Raw genomic sequence first — 18,021 nt, forward strand, 5'->3', positions numbered from 1 at the left:
ATCTGGAAGGAAGTCACGAGAGCTGGATCTAGGTGTGGCTGAGGAGTTTACAAGTAAACAAAACAAAAAATAAACAAGTACAAAATAACAGGTAAACACAGGAACAAAATAAAACATCCACAATGGGAAACAATAACATGAACAGGAGGAAACATCTACGAAGGGCACTGATCATATACGGGAGGTCAAAACACGTAACAACTGACAAGGACTGAACAGAAATCAGGGCATTATATACACAAAGACTAATAAGTTAATGAAACACAGGTAAGGCAATCAAGGACAGCTGGCAGTGATGAGGGCAGGGAATTATTGGAAGTGTAGTCCGGGAGGAACAGATGAAGGGGGGAAACACAAGGCAATAACAGTGAATCATGACAGAACCCCCCCCCCACCCTCTAATGGGCAGCTCCTGAAGCCCAAGGAAGGCTGGTCAGGGAGGCAGAGCCAAGATGGAGCCAGAGGCCAAGGATACCAGAGCAGAACAGGTGGAAGGCCGGGAGACCAGGGAGACCAGAGCAGATCGGGTGGACGGCCGAGAGACCAAGGAGACCGGTGCAGATCGGGTGGATGGCCAAGAGACCAAGGGGACCAGAGCAGATTAGGCGGATGGACAGGAGACCAAGGAGACCAGAGCAGATCGGGTGGATGGCCAAGAAACCAAGGAGACCAGTGCAGATCAGGCGGACAGCCATGAGACCAGGGAGACCAGAGAAGATCAGGCGGACAGCCAAGAGACCAAAGCAGATCGGGTGGACGGCCGAGAGACCAAGGAGACCAGTGCCGATCAGGCAGACAGCCAGGAGACCAAGGAGACCAGAGCAGATCAGGCGAATGGTCAGGAGACCCAGAAGACCAGAGCAGATCAAGCGGATGGCCAGGAGATTCAGAAGACCAGAACAGATCAGGCAGATGGCCAGGAGACCAAGGAGACCAGAGCAGATCAGGCGCACAGTCAGGAGACCCAGAAGACCAAAGCAGATCAGGCAGATGGCCAGGAGATCCAGGAGAACAGAGCAGATCAGGCGAACAGTCAGGAGACCCAGAAGACCAGAGCAGATCAAGCAGATGGCCAGGAGACACAGAAGACCAGAGCAGATCAGGTGGACAGCCAGGAGACCAAGGAGACCAGAGCAGATCAGGCAGACGATCAGGAGATCCGGAAGACCAGAGGAGATCAGGTGGATGGCCAGAAGACCCAGGAGACCAGAGCATATCAGGCGGATGGCCAGGAGACCAAGGATACCAGAGCGGATCAGGTGGATGACCAGGAGACCCAGAAGACCACCTCAGGGTAGGAACTGGATCAGGAGGCCTGGTTGGTGGCCACAGGGTTGAAACAGGATCAGGAGGCCTGGGTGGCGACCACAGGGTTGAGATAGGGTCAGGAGGCCAGGAGCCATGGCAGGCTCGAAGGGTGAATCCATGGAAGCCGGAGCCGTGGGAGGCTCAAGGGGCGGAGCCGTGGAAGGCAGAGCAGTGGCCGGCTTGAGGCTAAGAATCCAGGATGACTGGGAAATTACCTCAGTGGTCATGAACATGCGTAGAGTCTCGGGAGCGACCTCTGTGGTCGTGAGCATGGACTGAGATTCAGGGATGACCTCTGTGGTCGTGGGGATAGACAGAGACTCGGGTACAACCTCTGTGGTTGTGGACATGGACTGAGACTCGGGAACAACCTCTGTGGTCGTGGGCGTAGACAGAGACTCAGGAACAACCTCTGTGGTTGTGGACATGGACTGAAACTTGGAAACGACTTCTGTGGTCATGGGTATAGACACAGACTAGGGAACGACCTCTGTGGTCGTGGCCGTGGACTGAGACTCGGGAACGACCTCCGTGGTCATGTACATGGGCAGAGACTCAGAGACTACCTCTGTGGTCATGAACCTGGGCTGAGACACTGAGATGACCTATGTGGTCATGTACATGGACAGAGACTCTGAAACGACCTACATGGTCATGTACATGGGCAAAGACTCAGAGACGGCCTCTGTGGTTGTGAACATGGGCTCTGGAACAGACGAGGCTGGCAACGCTGGCTCTGGGACGGATGGAGCTGGCAGCGCTGGCTCTGGGATGGATGAGGATGGCAACGCAGGCTCTGGGACGGATGAGGCTGGCAACGCAGGCTCTGGGACGGATGAGGCTGGCAATGCTGGCTCTGGGACGGACGAAGCTTCCAGCTCATTGGCCGTGGCAGGCGTGGCCGTTGACTCGTTGGCCGTGGCAGGTGTGGGCATCGGCTCATTGCCCATGGCAGGCGTGGGCATTGGCTCGTTGGCTGTGGCAGGCATGGGTGTCGGCTCCTTGGCCGTGGCAGGCATGGCCGTTGGCTCGTTGGCCATGGCAGGCAAGGCTGAGGCGTGGCTGTGACATGGCATGGAGCAGGCTGAGGTGTGGCTGTGACATGGCATGGAGCAGGCTGAGGTTTGACTGTGACATGGCATGGAGCAGGCTGAGGCGTGGCTGTGACATGGCATGGAGCAGGCTGAGGGGTGGCTGTGACATGGCATGGAGCAGGCTGAGGGGTGGCTGTGACATGGCCTGGAGCAGGCTGAGGCATGGCTGTGACATGGCATGGAGCAGGCTGAGGCATGGCTGTGACAGGGCACGGAGCAGGCTGAGGCATGGCTGTGACAGGGCATGGAGCAGGCTGAGGCGTGGCTGTGACAGGGCATGGAGCAGACTCAGGCGTGGAAGACTTGGAAGCCGGAACCGGGATTGAAAGAGGAAGCTCCTCTGCAGCGAGTGTCTCTAAGATTAGCCTCACATATTTCTCCCAAATGCAATCTCCGGACATCCACAATGGGAAACAAGAACATGAACAGGAGGAAACATCTACGAAGGACACTGGTCATACACGGGAGGTCAAAACACATAACACACAAGGACTGAACAGAAATCAGGGCATTATATACACAAAGACTAATAAGTTAATGAACCACAGGTGAGGACAATCAAGGACAACTGGCAGTGATGAAGGCAGGGAATTATGGGAAGTGTAGTCCGGGAGAAACAGATGACGGGGGGAAACACAAGGCAAAAAACAGTGTATCATTACAGAGATGCTGCATAGCTTTGCTGCAGCTATCACTTTTGCATGTACGATAAAACTGGTGTGATTACACTAGGCTGCGCTCAGAGGCGTACGATCAAACTGGTGCGATCTGCATTCGAGCTGCTGTTTACCAGCAAATAGGGACTAAAGCGGTTGTCACAATGAATCAGTTCCTCAAATAGTTTTTTCAATATCACAATATCTTTATTTTTATGTTACAATCATTTAAACAATCACTAAATAAAAGTTTAAAGCCGTTAATGTCGGAGCTGACTGTTTTGATGCAGCAATGCGGCCATGTTTTCTGACGTCAAACAAAGAATGTATAAAATAGTTAGTCCACTTGAGCCTTCTCCCATTCTGTCCATCACTCATTCTCACCACTTCTGGTGCAACAACTGGAAGGACTTAGTTTTTAGAACCATCTTTGCTTGACACACTCAGAATAACATTGTAATTGCAATGAAAACAATATGACGGTGCGCATAGCCGGCAATCACGTTTTATCTATCATAATCAATTATTATAATCATCTTAAAATCTCATTATATGCTTGATCAAAATCTGTCCTGTGAAGTGTATGGTGACATTTTTTTTTTTATTACAGCGTACATTAAAGAACTCGTGCCAGGGGATCCGACAGTACATGGAAAAACTCTCTCCTTCACTTCAGTCGGAAAATCATGATTCATTGGTGCTGGGCTCCGGCTCAGATTCCTACAATGATGTCAGCATAGGCAGAGCACCAAGTGCTACCAGCCAATCAAATTGCCGTGATGGTATAGGATTTTAAGGTCACTGCCCCCTGAGGGGTGCTCCCATGGTGTCAGCTTCTGATGCAGTGTCTCGTTCCCTGCTTTCAGAGAACCAAAGTTACGAGAGTAACTGAGACGTTTCTGCATGCAAAATATTGTAAACATCACAAACAAATTAATTTACATCACATAATATATGCATCTTTTTACCTTTATGATATGTTTTAAACACAATAGCCTGTCTTGTCAAAACAGCCACCATGTGCATAGTTAAGACCATTACGCTTCTTTTTTGCTGTGTGATATGGGAATTGAAAAAATGTAATCCAATGAATACTAACACATTAAACTATTTTTAGATAAAGTCACTTCCTGTATTATGTAAAGAATAAGCATATAAATCTGTTCAGTTTGTAAGACAACTGTATATAAATCTGTTAAAAACAGAAAGACAATTGGCCCTTCGCTAAGCTCCGCCCCCTTTGTTACCGTTGCTTGCTTGACAAGCTTTGCAGAACTTCCCATAAGAATGAATGCGAGATTGCATTGAACGGCGTGGTTTTTGGCAAAATATTCTCATAAATGGAAATGATAATATTCTTACGTGGGCTGGAATGAAGAGTGACATTGTGAATCATATTTATCTGATGTTTGTTGTAAAAGAAAGTGTTAAATTACACAGTAATTTGATTGAAAACTGTGGAGACTATGAATCAGAATCGAGGGAAATGATTATCACAGTCACTTGAAAAGATAAAAGTGTATTAATACCAGTTTAAGTTTATACAGCTGGGTAGGGTTCCACCAGATGTGTGTAAGGTATCACGTAAGTTGGGACGTAAAGTTCACACTAAGGGCTTAGTAACTACTAGTCAGTGCTTAGTTTGGTTGCACCACCTGTTCTTAAGGCAAGACTTAGCTAGTAGGTCATAAGCTCTCCGTAAAGTAATGCATAGTCGCATAATATGACTTTTACCTGTATTATCCAATTAGTAGCCTTGAAATTTGTACACAGAAGTGTTAAAAATCTGTGAATTTTAGTTTGATCTTGTTCAACCCTTGTTTGCTCACATAACTCTCAGCTGTAATAAATTATATCCCCATTGAAATACAATACATAATAAAACAAGATATCATTAATGGTATATTTAGCCTATGTAAATAACAATATTTAAAAACTGTATCTAAAAAGTCGTTTTTGACACTGGGAAAAAAGGGTAATGCTGCAGTTTAAATAATGAGCAAATTAAAATGTTTTTTTGACCTTGGATGCTTGTAAATCTATTGTATGAGACCTTTAAAACAAAATTAGGCACGTTTAAAAATCCTAATAGGTGCACTTTAAAGGATCTAGTGCAGAAGTGCACAATTGGCGGACCTTAATTGTGAAGGTTCTATCTGGACCCCGACACATTTCTCATAAATAATTGTTAAATTAAATACTGATGAAGCAACCCTTTTTTTCAATGTACACATACTGCACTGGCTCAGCACAGCTGGGAAGGTCCCAGACAGCGCCCTATACTACTGTGTGTTGTCCAATCACGTGTGTTATTTAAATCACTTCACGAAACTCAGCCAATCAAAGCGAATGTTTACAATGCATGTTAGGAGACTGATGTTGTCAGAGAGAGAGAGAGAGACAGCGACAGAAGCAAAAGCGGAAGCGAGAGGAGAAATTATAGAAAGGCTTGCGCAAAAGTCAGGAAAGTCAAAGCTTTCAAAGAGGAGTGGAAAGACAAATATGCCTTTATCCTTCCCGCAGCGAGTGTCAAACCACTCTGCCTGATTTGTTCAGGGACCGTGGCTCTAATAAAAATTACCAATGTGAAGCGCTACTACAAGACATAGCAGTCTGAGGTGAGGGTATGCAAAATGAACGCCCAGTATGATCGGTCCACCAGAGTCAAGTAAAAGCCCATTTCTCTCATTAAAGAAGAGAGATGGAGAAGTGAAGTTGGAGAGAGTAGGAAAGATAAATATAAAACCTGTGTTTTCTTATTTGTTCAAAAATCAAAGCACTTTTTTCAGAAACAGGCATTTTTGTAATTTTTTTTTTTTTTTTTTTTTTGCTGTGAAGATGCAGTCTTGTTTTGCTTGAAATGAGAACAATTGCGATAGGCCTACTTTTATTTATGTTTAGGCTGCATATTTATTTGACCTTATGTTTAATGTGTCTGCATTGAAAATGTGCAATAAATATTGTTGAAATGTTATTGAAATGTAGTACTTTGTTTATTAGCTGTACATATACAAGAACAACATATGCCCCCAAATCATAGTGCACGTTAGACATTTTAATGGTTTGGACATTTGGGGGGAGAAAATGTTAGTTACTGGACCTCTTTGAATTCTAATTGTGCACCCCTGATCTAGTGGATGCCATCTCTCATGGTGCATTCAGACCAGAGGCATCGAGAGCATCAAATCGACCAAAGTCATTCATTTTCTATGGCAGCCAGCGTCTCTCTGCGGCGAGAAGCGGCGCGTCCGTGGGCGGCGCGTCTTGGGCGTTGGTGGCTTCAGAGGAAAGTTCAAGTGCGGGCAACATTATGGTAATGAGCTTTGACGCGGTTCGGTGGCAACCTACTGGAATATAGAAGTGCTCCGCTCTAGCGAAGTCTGGAGAACACAACAGTGTAAACTTTGGTTCCCACTAAACAATAGTTCCGAAGACAAAATGGAGGAGAAACAAATTATTGCCATGGCGGGTTTTCCCGTAATATACGAACTGTCCCTGTTTGTTTACAGGGATATAAATTAAAAAAACAATGCGTGGGGGGCCTGGGTAGCTCAGTGGTAAAAGACGCTGGCTACCACACCTGGAGTTTGCTAGCTCGCTAGTTCAAATCCCAGGGCTTGCTGAGTGACTCCAGCCAGGTCTCCTAAGCAACCAAATTGGCCCGGTTGCTAGAGAGGGTAGAGTCACATGGGGTAACCTCCTCGTGGTCGCTATAATGTGGTTCGTTCTCGGTGGGGCACGTGGTGAGTTAAGCACGGATGCCGCAGTGGATGGCGTGAAGCCTCCCACATGCGCTATGTCTCTGTGCGAACGCGCTCAACAAGCCACGTGATAAGATGCGCGAGTTGATGGTCTCAGACGTGTAGGCAGCTGGGATTCGTCCTCCGCCACCCGGACTGAGGCGAATCACTACGCGACCACGAGGACTTAAAAAGCGCACTGGGAATCGGGCATTCCAAATTGTGTGAAAAAAAAAACAGATGCGTGGACAAAGATGTCTGAAATTGTTTGTGTGCCAGGTGAGTTGATGAAGTGGATATTAGGGTTTATATAATATTATAATATATTGCATGCTAATTTTGGCGCCATAGTATGCAAAACCATGCTGCCTGATAAATCGGTATCACATTTATACCATCAGCATTTGTCTTTTTATATTTAATTACTTTCTGCCATCGATCGATTTCTTAGTTTCACATTTAAAAGATTTCATGAGGATATACGCTACTTGTGATAGGTCGGACAAAAAGATACCGGTCGACATGTCTGGATGTTTTGCGGCCCCTTTAAATATAGTTCACAAAACCAAGCATTCCGAATGAACGTTGCCGCCTATTTCAACTACGTCAGAGCATCCACGAATCTTCGATAGCGTTGTTGGCAGGGCAGCCAGAACGAATTTTGACGCTCTTGCCTCCTCTGGTCTGAACGCATGGTAAGGGTCCTGCCCGCAGGGTACACAATAGTTCAACTGCAAAATGTGCAGCAAAATGGAATAAAGCCCTTCACTCTAATGTTGCTACTGTTGCAGTGGAGTCCACCGCGTGAAATTTTACATAAAACTTGACACAATTGTTCCTTGTGTGACTCAGTGGAACTCTGCTGTTTTAAAATATATTCTGCTCTTTTAGAATATTCTTGCTGTTCAAATGATAACATATTGCACCTCAGCTTTGGAATAGGCGATGGACTATCAGTAAGTAGTAAGGGTTAAAAGTGTTTCAGTTTTTTTAGATGAATGCTTTGACCTGGGCAACGTCAGTGCTTTTGGTATTATGGTCATTAATTTTCATTAATTTTATGATCGTTTTATGTTGATTTTATGCTCATTATGTTCGCAATGCTGCTATTGTTTTATGCACTAAAAATGAACTTGATGTCTCAGTGTTGTGACAGCATGTGACATAAAACAAAATAGAATTAGGTTGAAAGTAATCCAAAAGTAATCATATTAGATTACCCCAAAAATGTAATCTATGAGATTATGTTACTGATTGCATTTTTATTGTCATGTATATTGTAATCAGTACCTGATTACAATTCACTAGTAATCCGCCCAGTACTGGTTGTTAACAAGTTGATAAATAAGAACTATAAATACCACAAACATGTGAGTGGATGAGCCTGATGAAACAGACAACTGTTGTAGTCCTTATTTAGTAACTTGTTTGCAAAAAAAAATCACATTTGAGGTATGACTGTGTGTAATTTATGTAGAACAAACTGACATCACAGCTAAAGAGTTTAAAACACCAACTTGCCTTTCAGGAAAACGTCAAATAAAAGCAAATATCTTTGGGTAATTGTACCAGTTTCAGATTTGGCTCTGCAAAATAATAAAATAAACCCTAAACAAATAAATCAATAAAATAAAAAAACATTTAGATGTTGACATATTTAGAATAAGATGTATGTCATGAAGATGCATGGAGCATCAGTTCAGAAAATACCTCTCTTGAGGTTGACTAATATTAATAAAATGTGTTCTATGTGATTCCCTGCTCCTCATTCAGATAATCAGGTCTGAAAGAAAGAAAGAAAAAAATTAAACAGCATGTAAGCATAAATAATGTTGGTATGTATTTGGGTCAAAGGGGTGGGGACAGAGGCAGAATGGTGTGCAGCTACACAACAGGGGAAACACTGCCGTTTTCTCTTCCTGAAAGCGTGCCACTTAAAAAGGTAGTCATGTAACGTGCAATAACCACAAACACTCACACATGCAATAGGAATCATGTGCACATCTCTACAGCCACATATTACTTTATCTGCAACTGAATTATGGGTCAAAACATTATCAATTTGGCAGATTCCAAAAGCTGCAATTAACTAAAAATGGGCCACACATTTTTAGGAAGCTCTAAAGACATTGCATAAAGAAATGTTTCAGTTCTGTTGTAGTGCAGACCTTAACTTGAGTTACATTGCAGATTTGGTATTAGTAAATGATGGTATTTAAACAAACACTAAATGAAGCTGTATGAATATCCATGTGTGTTTGCATTTGCACATATGCATTTTACATTTCTCTGATCCACATACTTTAAATGCAAGGGCAAGGCTCTGTTCCTCATATTTTTAAGCTGAAGTGTAATTTCTTCACCAAACAGACCAAAGAGAATTGCAAAAAGAATAAATTTTCAAACAGATTCGGAGAGTCACGTGACGCCAGGCAAGAGGCAGACGTGTGAGCAACGAGCTCTGCGCACTTTGCTAAATTTTTTATTATTTTCATGTTATAATCTGGTGAAATTTGATACACCCAGTTACACATTTGCTCTTTGAGGCAAAACATGGCAAAGAAGTCAAAATCCTCTGGCTCTGGAGACATTAAAAGACACTTGTGTGTTCAGGATGAAAGCCGGACCTACAGACCGGGGACTCGATTTGGATGGCGCGGCGGGAGAGGAGATCCAGCGTCAGTTGTCCAACATGTCGGTGATGTTGACGAAGATTCTTGCTGACTTGGAGGATCTCGCTGTATTACATCGATCGATTACGGCGATGGAAATACAATTCTCTGAGCTAGTTACAAGAGTGACTGATGTTGAGAGACGAATCGATTTTCTGGAATCTTCGGAGAGGGAATTAACCACTAATCCACCCGCGACCAAAATTGATTTGGAAAATCTCCTTGAAAAGCATGAAGATCTTGAGAATAGAAGCCGCAGGAATAATGTTCGAATTGTTGGAATTCCTGAGCATGAGGAGGGCAGAGATATGGTGAAATTCCTAGACGAGCTTTTCCCGAGTCTGCTCGACATCGAGCGAGCTCACAGAGTCCCAGCTCACAGATCTTCTGGAAAATCCAAAGCACAAGAACTTGTGGAGTTGGAAGGAAATATTAAAAGTGCAGAGGCAGAGCTGAAGCGCCGTATGTCATCTGATGGCCTCAGAGAATTGACCCGATTGAAATATAGATATAATACTATTTTGTCACGGAAGGTGGAGTTTGGCTTATTTAGGGCAAGACATATTTTGAGTCGGGGGACAAAGCAGGGAAGCTTTTGGCTAGATATATAAACTGACGACTGAGCAAAAAAACTCTTGATACTGAGATAACCTTGGAGGAGCTTGATGAGGTAATTAAGGCCTTGCCTACAGGCAAGGCTCTGGGGCCAGAATTTTTTAGATCTTATGCTACAGAACTGGCTCCACTTTTTTTAGAAGTTTATACGGAATCATTAAAGAATGGAAAGCTTCCGCCAACCATGACACAAGCCTGGATCAGTCTGACTCTTAAAAAGGACAAAGATCCAAGCGAGTGTAAGAGTTACTGTCCAATTTCCCTGATCCAACTAGACATTAAAATGTTGTCAAAAATTCTGGCTGACCGATTAAGTAAAGTTATGACATCTCTTATACATATAGATCAGGTGGGGTTTATTCGGGCCGTAGCTCTTCTGATAACATTAGGCGTTTCATCAGTATCATGTGGTCAGTGGCGAATGATCAGTCTCCGGTCGCTGCCATCTCACTTGATGCCGAAAAGGCGTTTGATCTTAAAAATGATCTTTTTAAGATTTTGGAAATGTACGGGTTCGGGAATACTTTTATTGAATGGATTAAGTTACTTTATAGACACCCTGTAGTGGCAGTACAATCAAATTGATTAATTTCATATCATTTTACTCTGGATAGGGGCACCCGGCATGATTGCCCTCTTTCCCCATTATTGTTCTGGCTTGCCCTGGATCCATTAGCAGCCACAACAAGAAAGGAGGATGATTTTCCACGGGTGGTGGCGGGAGGTGTGGCGCATAAGCTTCTGCATTACGCATATGATTTTTTTTTCCGTCTCCGACCCCACTAGATCTGTGCTTTGCCTCCACAGAATAATTAATTCCTTTTCTAAGTTCTCAGTTTAGAGAGTCAATTGGTGTAAATCCGAAGCTTTGTCTCTGACAGTGTACTGCCCAGTAACGGATTTCCAGCTGGGCACCTTCCAGTGGCCCAAACAGGGCATTAAGTATTTGGGTATTTTATTCCTTTAATAAAAAGGTTTTCGAGTGATATATGTGGGCTTCATTACATTTATCTATGATTGGGAAGGTTAATGTTATTAAAATGAATTGTATTCCAAAATTCAACTACCTGCTACAATCTCTCCGTGTAGATGTCCCCTTCTCTTATTTCAAGCAATTTGATAGCATAGCGAAGTCCTTTATTTAGAATGATAAACGTCCCAGATTACATTTCAACAAGTCACATAGGGATATTAGTGGGGGTTAAAAGTTAAATGTTGATTCGGTGTGTATGTGTTGTGTTTTTTCTTCCATTCACTTTATTCATGGTAGCACCATCTTTGATTTTTAATGGGAATGACAATGAGGCTGTAAGGGATTGACTTACCATCTCTTCAATGGCATGCACGGTATAAAGCTGCAAAAAGCTCCTAGATCACATCTGATTTTCCACAACTCATGTTGTCTGGAGTTTTTTGTTTACTGAATTTTTTTGGAAAGATGTTTTTTCAATGTTTTGTCTGCGGAAAGATCCAAAAACACTTTAAACAGCTGTACAACCCATTGAAGAGACTGTAAGTCTATTCCTCACAGCCTCGTTGTCAATCCCATCAAAAATCTAAGATGGCGCTGCTGTGAAAAACGTCTGTAATGCCTATAGAATAGCAAAAAGACACAATGTAGAAAGGATTACAGAGACAAAAGACTTGAAAAGAGGATTGAAAATAGTTTAAATTCAGTTATGCCTAGAAAACACTTCCTGAGATTTTAAACTTTTTTTTTTTCTTTTTTTTTTTGACAGCTTACATCCCCTTGGAGCAGTCTGAAACCACAGAAACCATGATAACCGTTATCAACCTTTCTTCTCCCTTTTTATTCTTTTCTGGTCTTTTAATACACTATATTGCCAAAAGTATTCGCTCACCCATCCAAATAATTGAATTCAGGTGTTCCAATCACTTCCATGGCCACAGGTGTATAAAATGAAGCACCTAGGCATGCAGACTGCTTCTACAAACATTTGTGAAAGAATGGGCTGCTCTCAGGAGCTCAGTGAATTCCAGTGTGGTACTGTGATAGGATGCCACCTGTGCAACAAGTCCAGTCGTGAAATTTCCTTGCTACTAAATATTCCACAGTCAACTGTCAGTGATATTATAACAAAGTGGAAGCGATTGGGAATGACAGCAACTCAGCCACGAAGTGGTAGGCCACGTAAAATGTCAGAGCAGGGTCAGCGGATGCTGAGGCGCATAGTGCGGTGAGGTCGCCAACTTTCTGCAGAGTCAATCGCTACAGACCTCCAAAGTTCATGTGGCCTTCAGATTAGCTCAAGAACAGTGCGTAGAGAGCTTCATGGAATGGGTTTCCATGACCGAGCAGCTGCATCCAAGCCATACATCACCAAGTGCAATGCAAAGTCGGATGCAGTGGTGTAAAGCATGCCGCCACTGGACTCTAGAGCAGTGGAGACGCGTTCTCTGGAGTGACGAATCACGCTTCTCCATCTGGCAATCTGATGGACGAGTCTGAGTTTGGCGGTTGCCAGGCGAATGGTACTTGTCTGACTGCATTGTGCCAACTGTGAAGTTTGGTGGAGGGGGGATTATGGTGTGGGGTTGTTTTTCAGGAGCTGGGCTTGGCCCCTTAGTTCCAGTGAAAGGAACTCTGAATGCTTCAGCATACCAAGAGATTTTGGACAATTCCATGCTCCCAACTTTGTGGGAACAGTTTGGGGATGGCCCCTTCCTGTTCCAACATGACTGCACACCAGTGCACAAAGCAAGGTCCATAAAGACATGGATGAGCGAGTTTGGTGTGGAAGAACTTGACTGGCCTGCACAGAGTCCTGACCTCAACCCGATAGAGCACCTTTGGGATGAATTAGAGCGAAGACTGCGAGCCAGGCCTTCTCGTCCAACATCAGTGTCTGACCTCACAAATGCGCTTCTGGAAGAATGGTCAAAAATTCCCATAAACACACTCCTAAACCTTGTGGAAAGCCTTCCCAGTAGAGTTGAAGCTGTTATAGCTGCAAAGGGTGGGCCGACGTCATATTAAACCCTATGGATTAAGAATGGGATGTCACTTAAGTTCATATGCGTCTAAAGGCAGATGAGCGAATACTTTTGGCAATATAGTGTATCTCTTCAATTGCAAAGCAAGCCTCAATGCTATGGTCTGTAAATGAGATGGCAATTTTTCTCAATTGTGGGGGTGAGGATTTAGGGGAACAAAATCGTATTACAATTAGCAGCTTGTTTAGGTCCCATTCATATTTCTATGCAGACCTTTGCTCCATCTTTACCGTATACTCTACACATTATGTTGGGTTGCCAATCCATTTTAGAAACTTCAAACTCAACCTTCTGTCAATTAGTTACTGTTTGGTTAATGCAGCTTTGTTTCTGGAGACATCTGCCCTCCATTAAGAAACAAAGTCATCTTTGGCTCTTACATTATAGAACAAAGGAATCAACATTTTTCTGAATTAGCAAAGATTACTTCATTATTAACTATAGTTTGTGCAAAATTTCTGCACCACAAGTCAAGAGCTTACATTTGTGCATGCCTGTCATCACCCTGTAGCCAGATATTCATTAGTTCTAGTTACAAGAAAGGATGACAGCAGCTCATTATTAAAATCTTGTTAGTATTGATAGAAAAATACACGGTAAACTACATGTAGCAATATTGTCTTAAAGCTACCTTAATATGCCCTTGTTCCACAAGAATGGATTTTGCTTACACAGAATAGAGTAATTTTAGCTAAATGCATTATTTTATTTTAAACAAAGCAAAGAAACCAATCTTTTCCACTCGCCTGCACAATAGTGAAATGCAAGAGATTATGAGAACACGAGAGATATACAGTACTTTTGAAAAACATGTTACTTCCTGACACAAAATAAATGCCTTAAAAGAGTTATTTTGTGCCCATATAAACAGGCAGACCAGTCCATAGCCACGTTGTTTCATTAATGTCCAAATAAAAAGCAGATGTAACTATCTGCCTTTGATTACATTAGTCTACTAGGAAAAATGGTTGATTGTTATTTTTGAGTTTGGATTCTCTGTCTTTATTCAATTTACCTTTGTACTATATAGTATGTGCTATAACATTAGGAATACATGGTGGTGGTAAAAAGAATGAATGAGATGCTCTCAAGTTTGTATGACACATGCCCCAAATAAAAGTGCTTTTTATGGAATTATCAATCTAAAAATAAACGTCTCTGTGATCTGATTTTAAGATGTGACACACAAACTATTTTGAGCTAATATTTATTTGTGTAATCTTTGAAGATGGCAGTTCTCCAATCAGATCATTGTCTCAGTGCCAGATTAAGACAGAATTCATCTCTGTAACACGCGGTTTAAAGGAATATTCAGGGTCCAATACAAGTTAAGTCCAGTCGACAGCATTTGTGGCATATTATTTATTACCAAAACATTTTTTTACATTTTTTTTTTTTAAAAGCAAAACTTTCGGAAACAGCATGCCGACTTAAAGGTGCTGTAAGCGATTTTAGCCGTTTCTAGAATTCCCACAAGCTGAGCCGTTGGATTATCCACACCCCCTTTCCAAAATCCCCCACTCCAAAGACAACAAATTAGCTTTACTGAGACCAATATTGAGCAGAAACAGTTGTCAAAAACAACAGCAGCAAAATAGGCCGTCTTTTGTTCACAGTGTGGACTCAGAACTGTCAACAGACACCCAACCATATCATCATGTTTTCAGACGACACTATTGCGCTTGGCCTCAGCGGCAACAATGATGAGACAAACTATACAGAGAAGGGATGAGAGATACAATTAAAATTTCTTGTCGTCAACAACACAAAAGAGATAAATGTTGACTACAGGAAATCTCATTTAGCCCTCTATCCTGTGGATAATAATGGGGCAGAATTGGAAATGGCCAAGAGCTTTATGTTCTATGGGTTCAGATTACAGAGTAACTCCACAGAGTATTACGGGGCCAGTCTTTCGTCCACCATGGATATTTACATCAAGTGGTGTATACACTGTAAAATTGGTAAACAGCAAATGTTTAAAGGAATAATTCACCAAAAAGTGAAATTTCTGTTATAATGTACTCACCCTCATATAATTTCAAACCCATATGACTTTCTTTCTTCTGTGCAGCACAAAAGAAGATGTTTTAATGAATATCCACTCCACCTTTTCAATACAATAGAAAGAGTTCCGAGCAAGCGACCGGACGCTCCCATGAAGCACTGTGAATGACGTAATCGAGTCGGTCTCCCTTCACCCTTAAACTATTTATATATTTGTACATATTGGAATATTTTGTCATAAACGTAAACTATATTGTTTCTATTCTTATTATCAACAACCTAAAATCAATAGTTTTATATACTCTCATAGTTTTTTATTCAATGACATCATTCGCAGTGCTTCATGGGATTGTAGTTGTGCCCTAATGAAAGACGGTAAGTACACAGCCTTGTACCCTTGTCTTTATGTCCGATTTTCAAATACTTTTGTGCCTCAAAACAAAGTTTTTGATGTTGTGATTCTTCTCTGAGCTGGTTGGTTTGGTTCATGGTTTACAACTCTTTTATGAAGGATTTTATAAAAAGTCTATGGAAGAAATGAATGGGGAAAATACTTCCGAAAAAATTGTGTGCTCTATGGAAGTGGGTAGTGATTCATTTTTAATCTTCAAAAATCATGCAAATCATAAATATAGTTTTTAGTGCTAAACAATGCAAGTTCTTTCATGAATGTGCAAGCCACTGTGAACAAGCTTTTCTCATAGTGTTCAGGAATGCACAACAGATGTAAAGATTTTATTGAGTGTTATTTCTCGCCACAACGTATGATTTCAGAAGATTTGGAATAAGATGCACCAGTCGCATGGACTACTTTTATTATACTTTTGGGTCCTTTTTTAATATTTAAAGTGAGTACCTATCAACTGCCACTGAATTGACAAGATGGATTGCAATATAAAATAAAATAAAATAATTTTGACAGAATTATTACTTTTAAATGACTTTTGTTGGTGTAACTTAATGTATTCAGGTTGATTCATTTATGTTAAATAATATTTTTGACTTAAAACCAGTTAATTTATATGTTACCACTTGAAGCACATTTTTAGGTTAACATTTTTTTTTTTAAGTGTAGGTTACTGAACTGGGTTATCAGGCTACAAAATTTTCCTAACCCTAGTTAACTCTCCCCCACCCAGACAAACTAGTTAACTTGTCAAGTATAATATCCTTACAATTGAAAAAAACAATTTGACATTTTGTGCATGTAAAAATTTCTAGAAATTTCCATTTCCAGTATGTGTATATTGTATGCAGTATTGTTACAATGTATTTACTGTCAATATTTACTGTAATAACTTACTCCTGCACTGTTTTGTGTTAGATGTGTGCTTTAGGAACAGTGTTAAATGTTTGCACAGTGGCTTCTGCGGAAAAACTACATTTAGTTTCTTCCTGTACAATGTAAATGTATTGACTATGAATTGACTTAGGGTCGACCAGCCAACTTGCCATAATGTGGCTTTGTAGCTCTGTTAGTTGCTATGCTTGTACAAAGTTTGCTTTGCATCCAATCATTGATAAGTTAATGTTTATATAGAACACTATGATAACTTAAAGACCTCTGCAGACGCCATACCTGCCGATTGTTATCTAACCTCCTCAGATAAATGTTTGTGTTTTACAAGATTGTGACTAAGACTTATCTCTGAAATATATTTTCAGGGGATCAGAGGCTTAAAGCATCAAATCTGACATCACATACTAAATTAGTGGTGTTTATTGTCACTGAATATTAAAAACAATCATGAATTCCTTTACTTTCTTCCATGTTTAGACAACCCCCAAACAATTACTAAAGGAGAGGATTTCCTTTGAAAAAGAACTGGAGTGCTTTTTTTGGATTGAACTCGAATACAAGTGCTGATCCAGCAGCAGATTTAGGTCAAGAAAACAGTGTAATCAGTACAGACTCCATGCACCAGTTCTCTGGTATTCAAATCAACCATCAGAATGGGGAAAAAAGTGTGATCTCAGTCATTTCGAATATGACATAATTGTTGGTGCCAGATGGGCTGGTTTGAATATTTCTGTAACTGCTGATCTCCTGGGATTTTCACGCAAAACTCTAGAGTTTGCTCAGAATGGTGCCAGAAACAAATAACATCTAGTGAGTGGCAGTTCTGCGGATGGAAACGCCTGGTTGATGAGAGAGGTCAACGGAAAATGGCCAGACTGGTTTGAGCTGACAGAAAAGCTACAGTAACTCAGATAACCACTCTGTACAATTGTAGTGAGCAGAATAGCATCTCAGAATGCACAACACATTGAACCTTGAGGCGGATAGGCTACAACAGCAGAAGACCACATTGAGCACACTATTAGGACCACAGTGTTCCTAATAAATTGCTCAGTGAGTGTACATACAATAACCATATAGGAGATCTAGAACTGTTGTGGGTTTCAGAGAAAAACTTGCAGCACGTTGCAGTGAAACCAACTAATCTGCAAAACATAGCTATTTAAATGTTAAACAAAGAGAGAGACACAAGTTGATTGGCTACCTGATTACATGTCAAAGGACCGTGCTTACACCATGCAAGCCGACTGGCTTAACCTGTCACATGTGAGCCAGGTCAGTGGCTAACAGATAACAAGTTCAAAGAACCTATCAGCTTGTGCCACATAGAGTTACATAGCTGAACTTCAATCATTAGGCAGATGCCAACATGTTCAGGTTGAATGATATGCCCTCATCCTCGAAAAGAGAAACTAAACTATGCAAGGCAAGGGGGGGCTGGGTAGCTCAGTGGTAAAGACGCTGGCTACCACCCCTGGAGTTCGCTAGTTCGTTAGTTCGAATCCCAGGTCGTGCTGAGTGACTCCAGCCAGGTCTCCTAAGCAACCAAATTGGCCCAGTTGCTAGGGAGGGTAGAGTCACTTGGGGTAACCTCCTCGTGGTCGCTATAATGTG

Source organism: Myxocyprinus asiaticus, chromosome 9 (genome assembly GCF_019703515.2).
Source record: "Myxocyprinus asiaticus isolate MX2 ecotype Aquarium Trade chromosome 9, UBuf_Myxa_2, whole genome shotgun sequence".
Taxonomy (NCBI): domain Eukaryota; kingdom Metazoa; phylum Chordata; class Actinopteri; order Cypriniformes; family Catostomidae; genus Myxocyprinus; species Myxocyprinus asiaticus.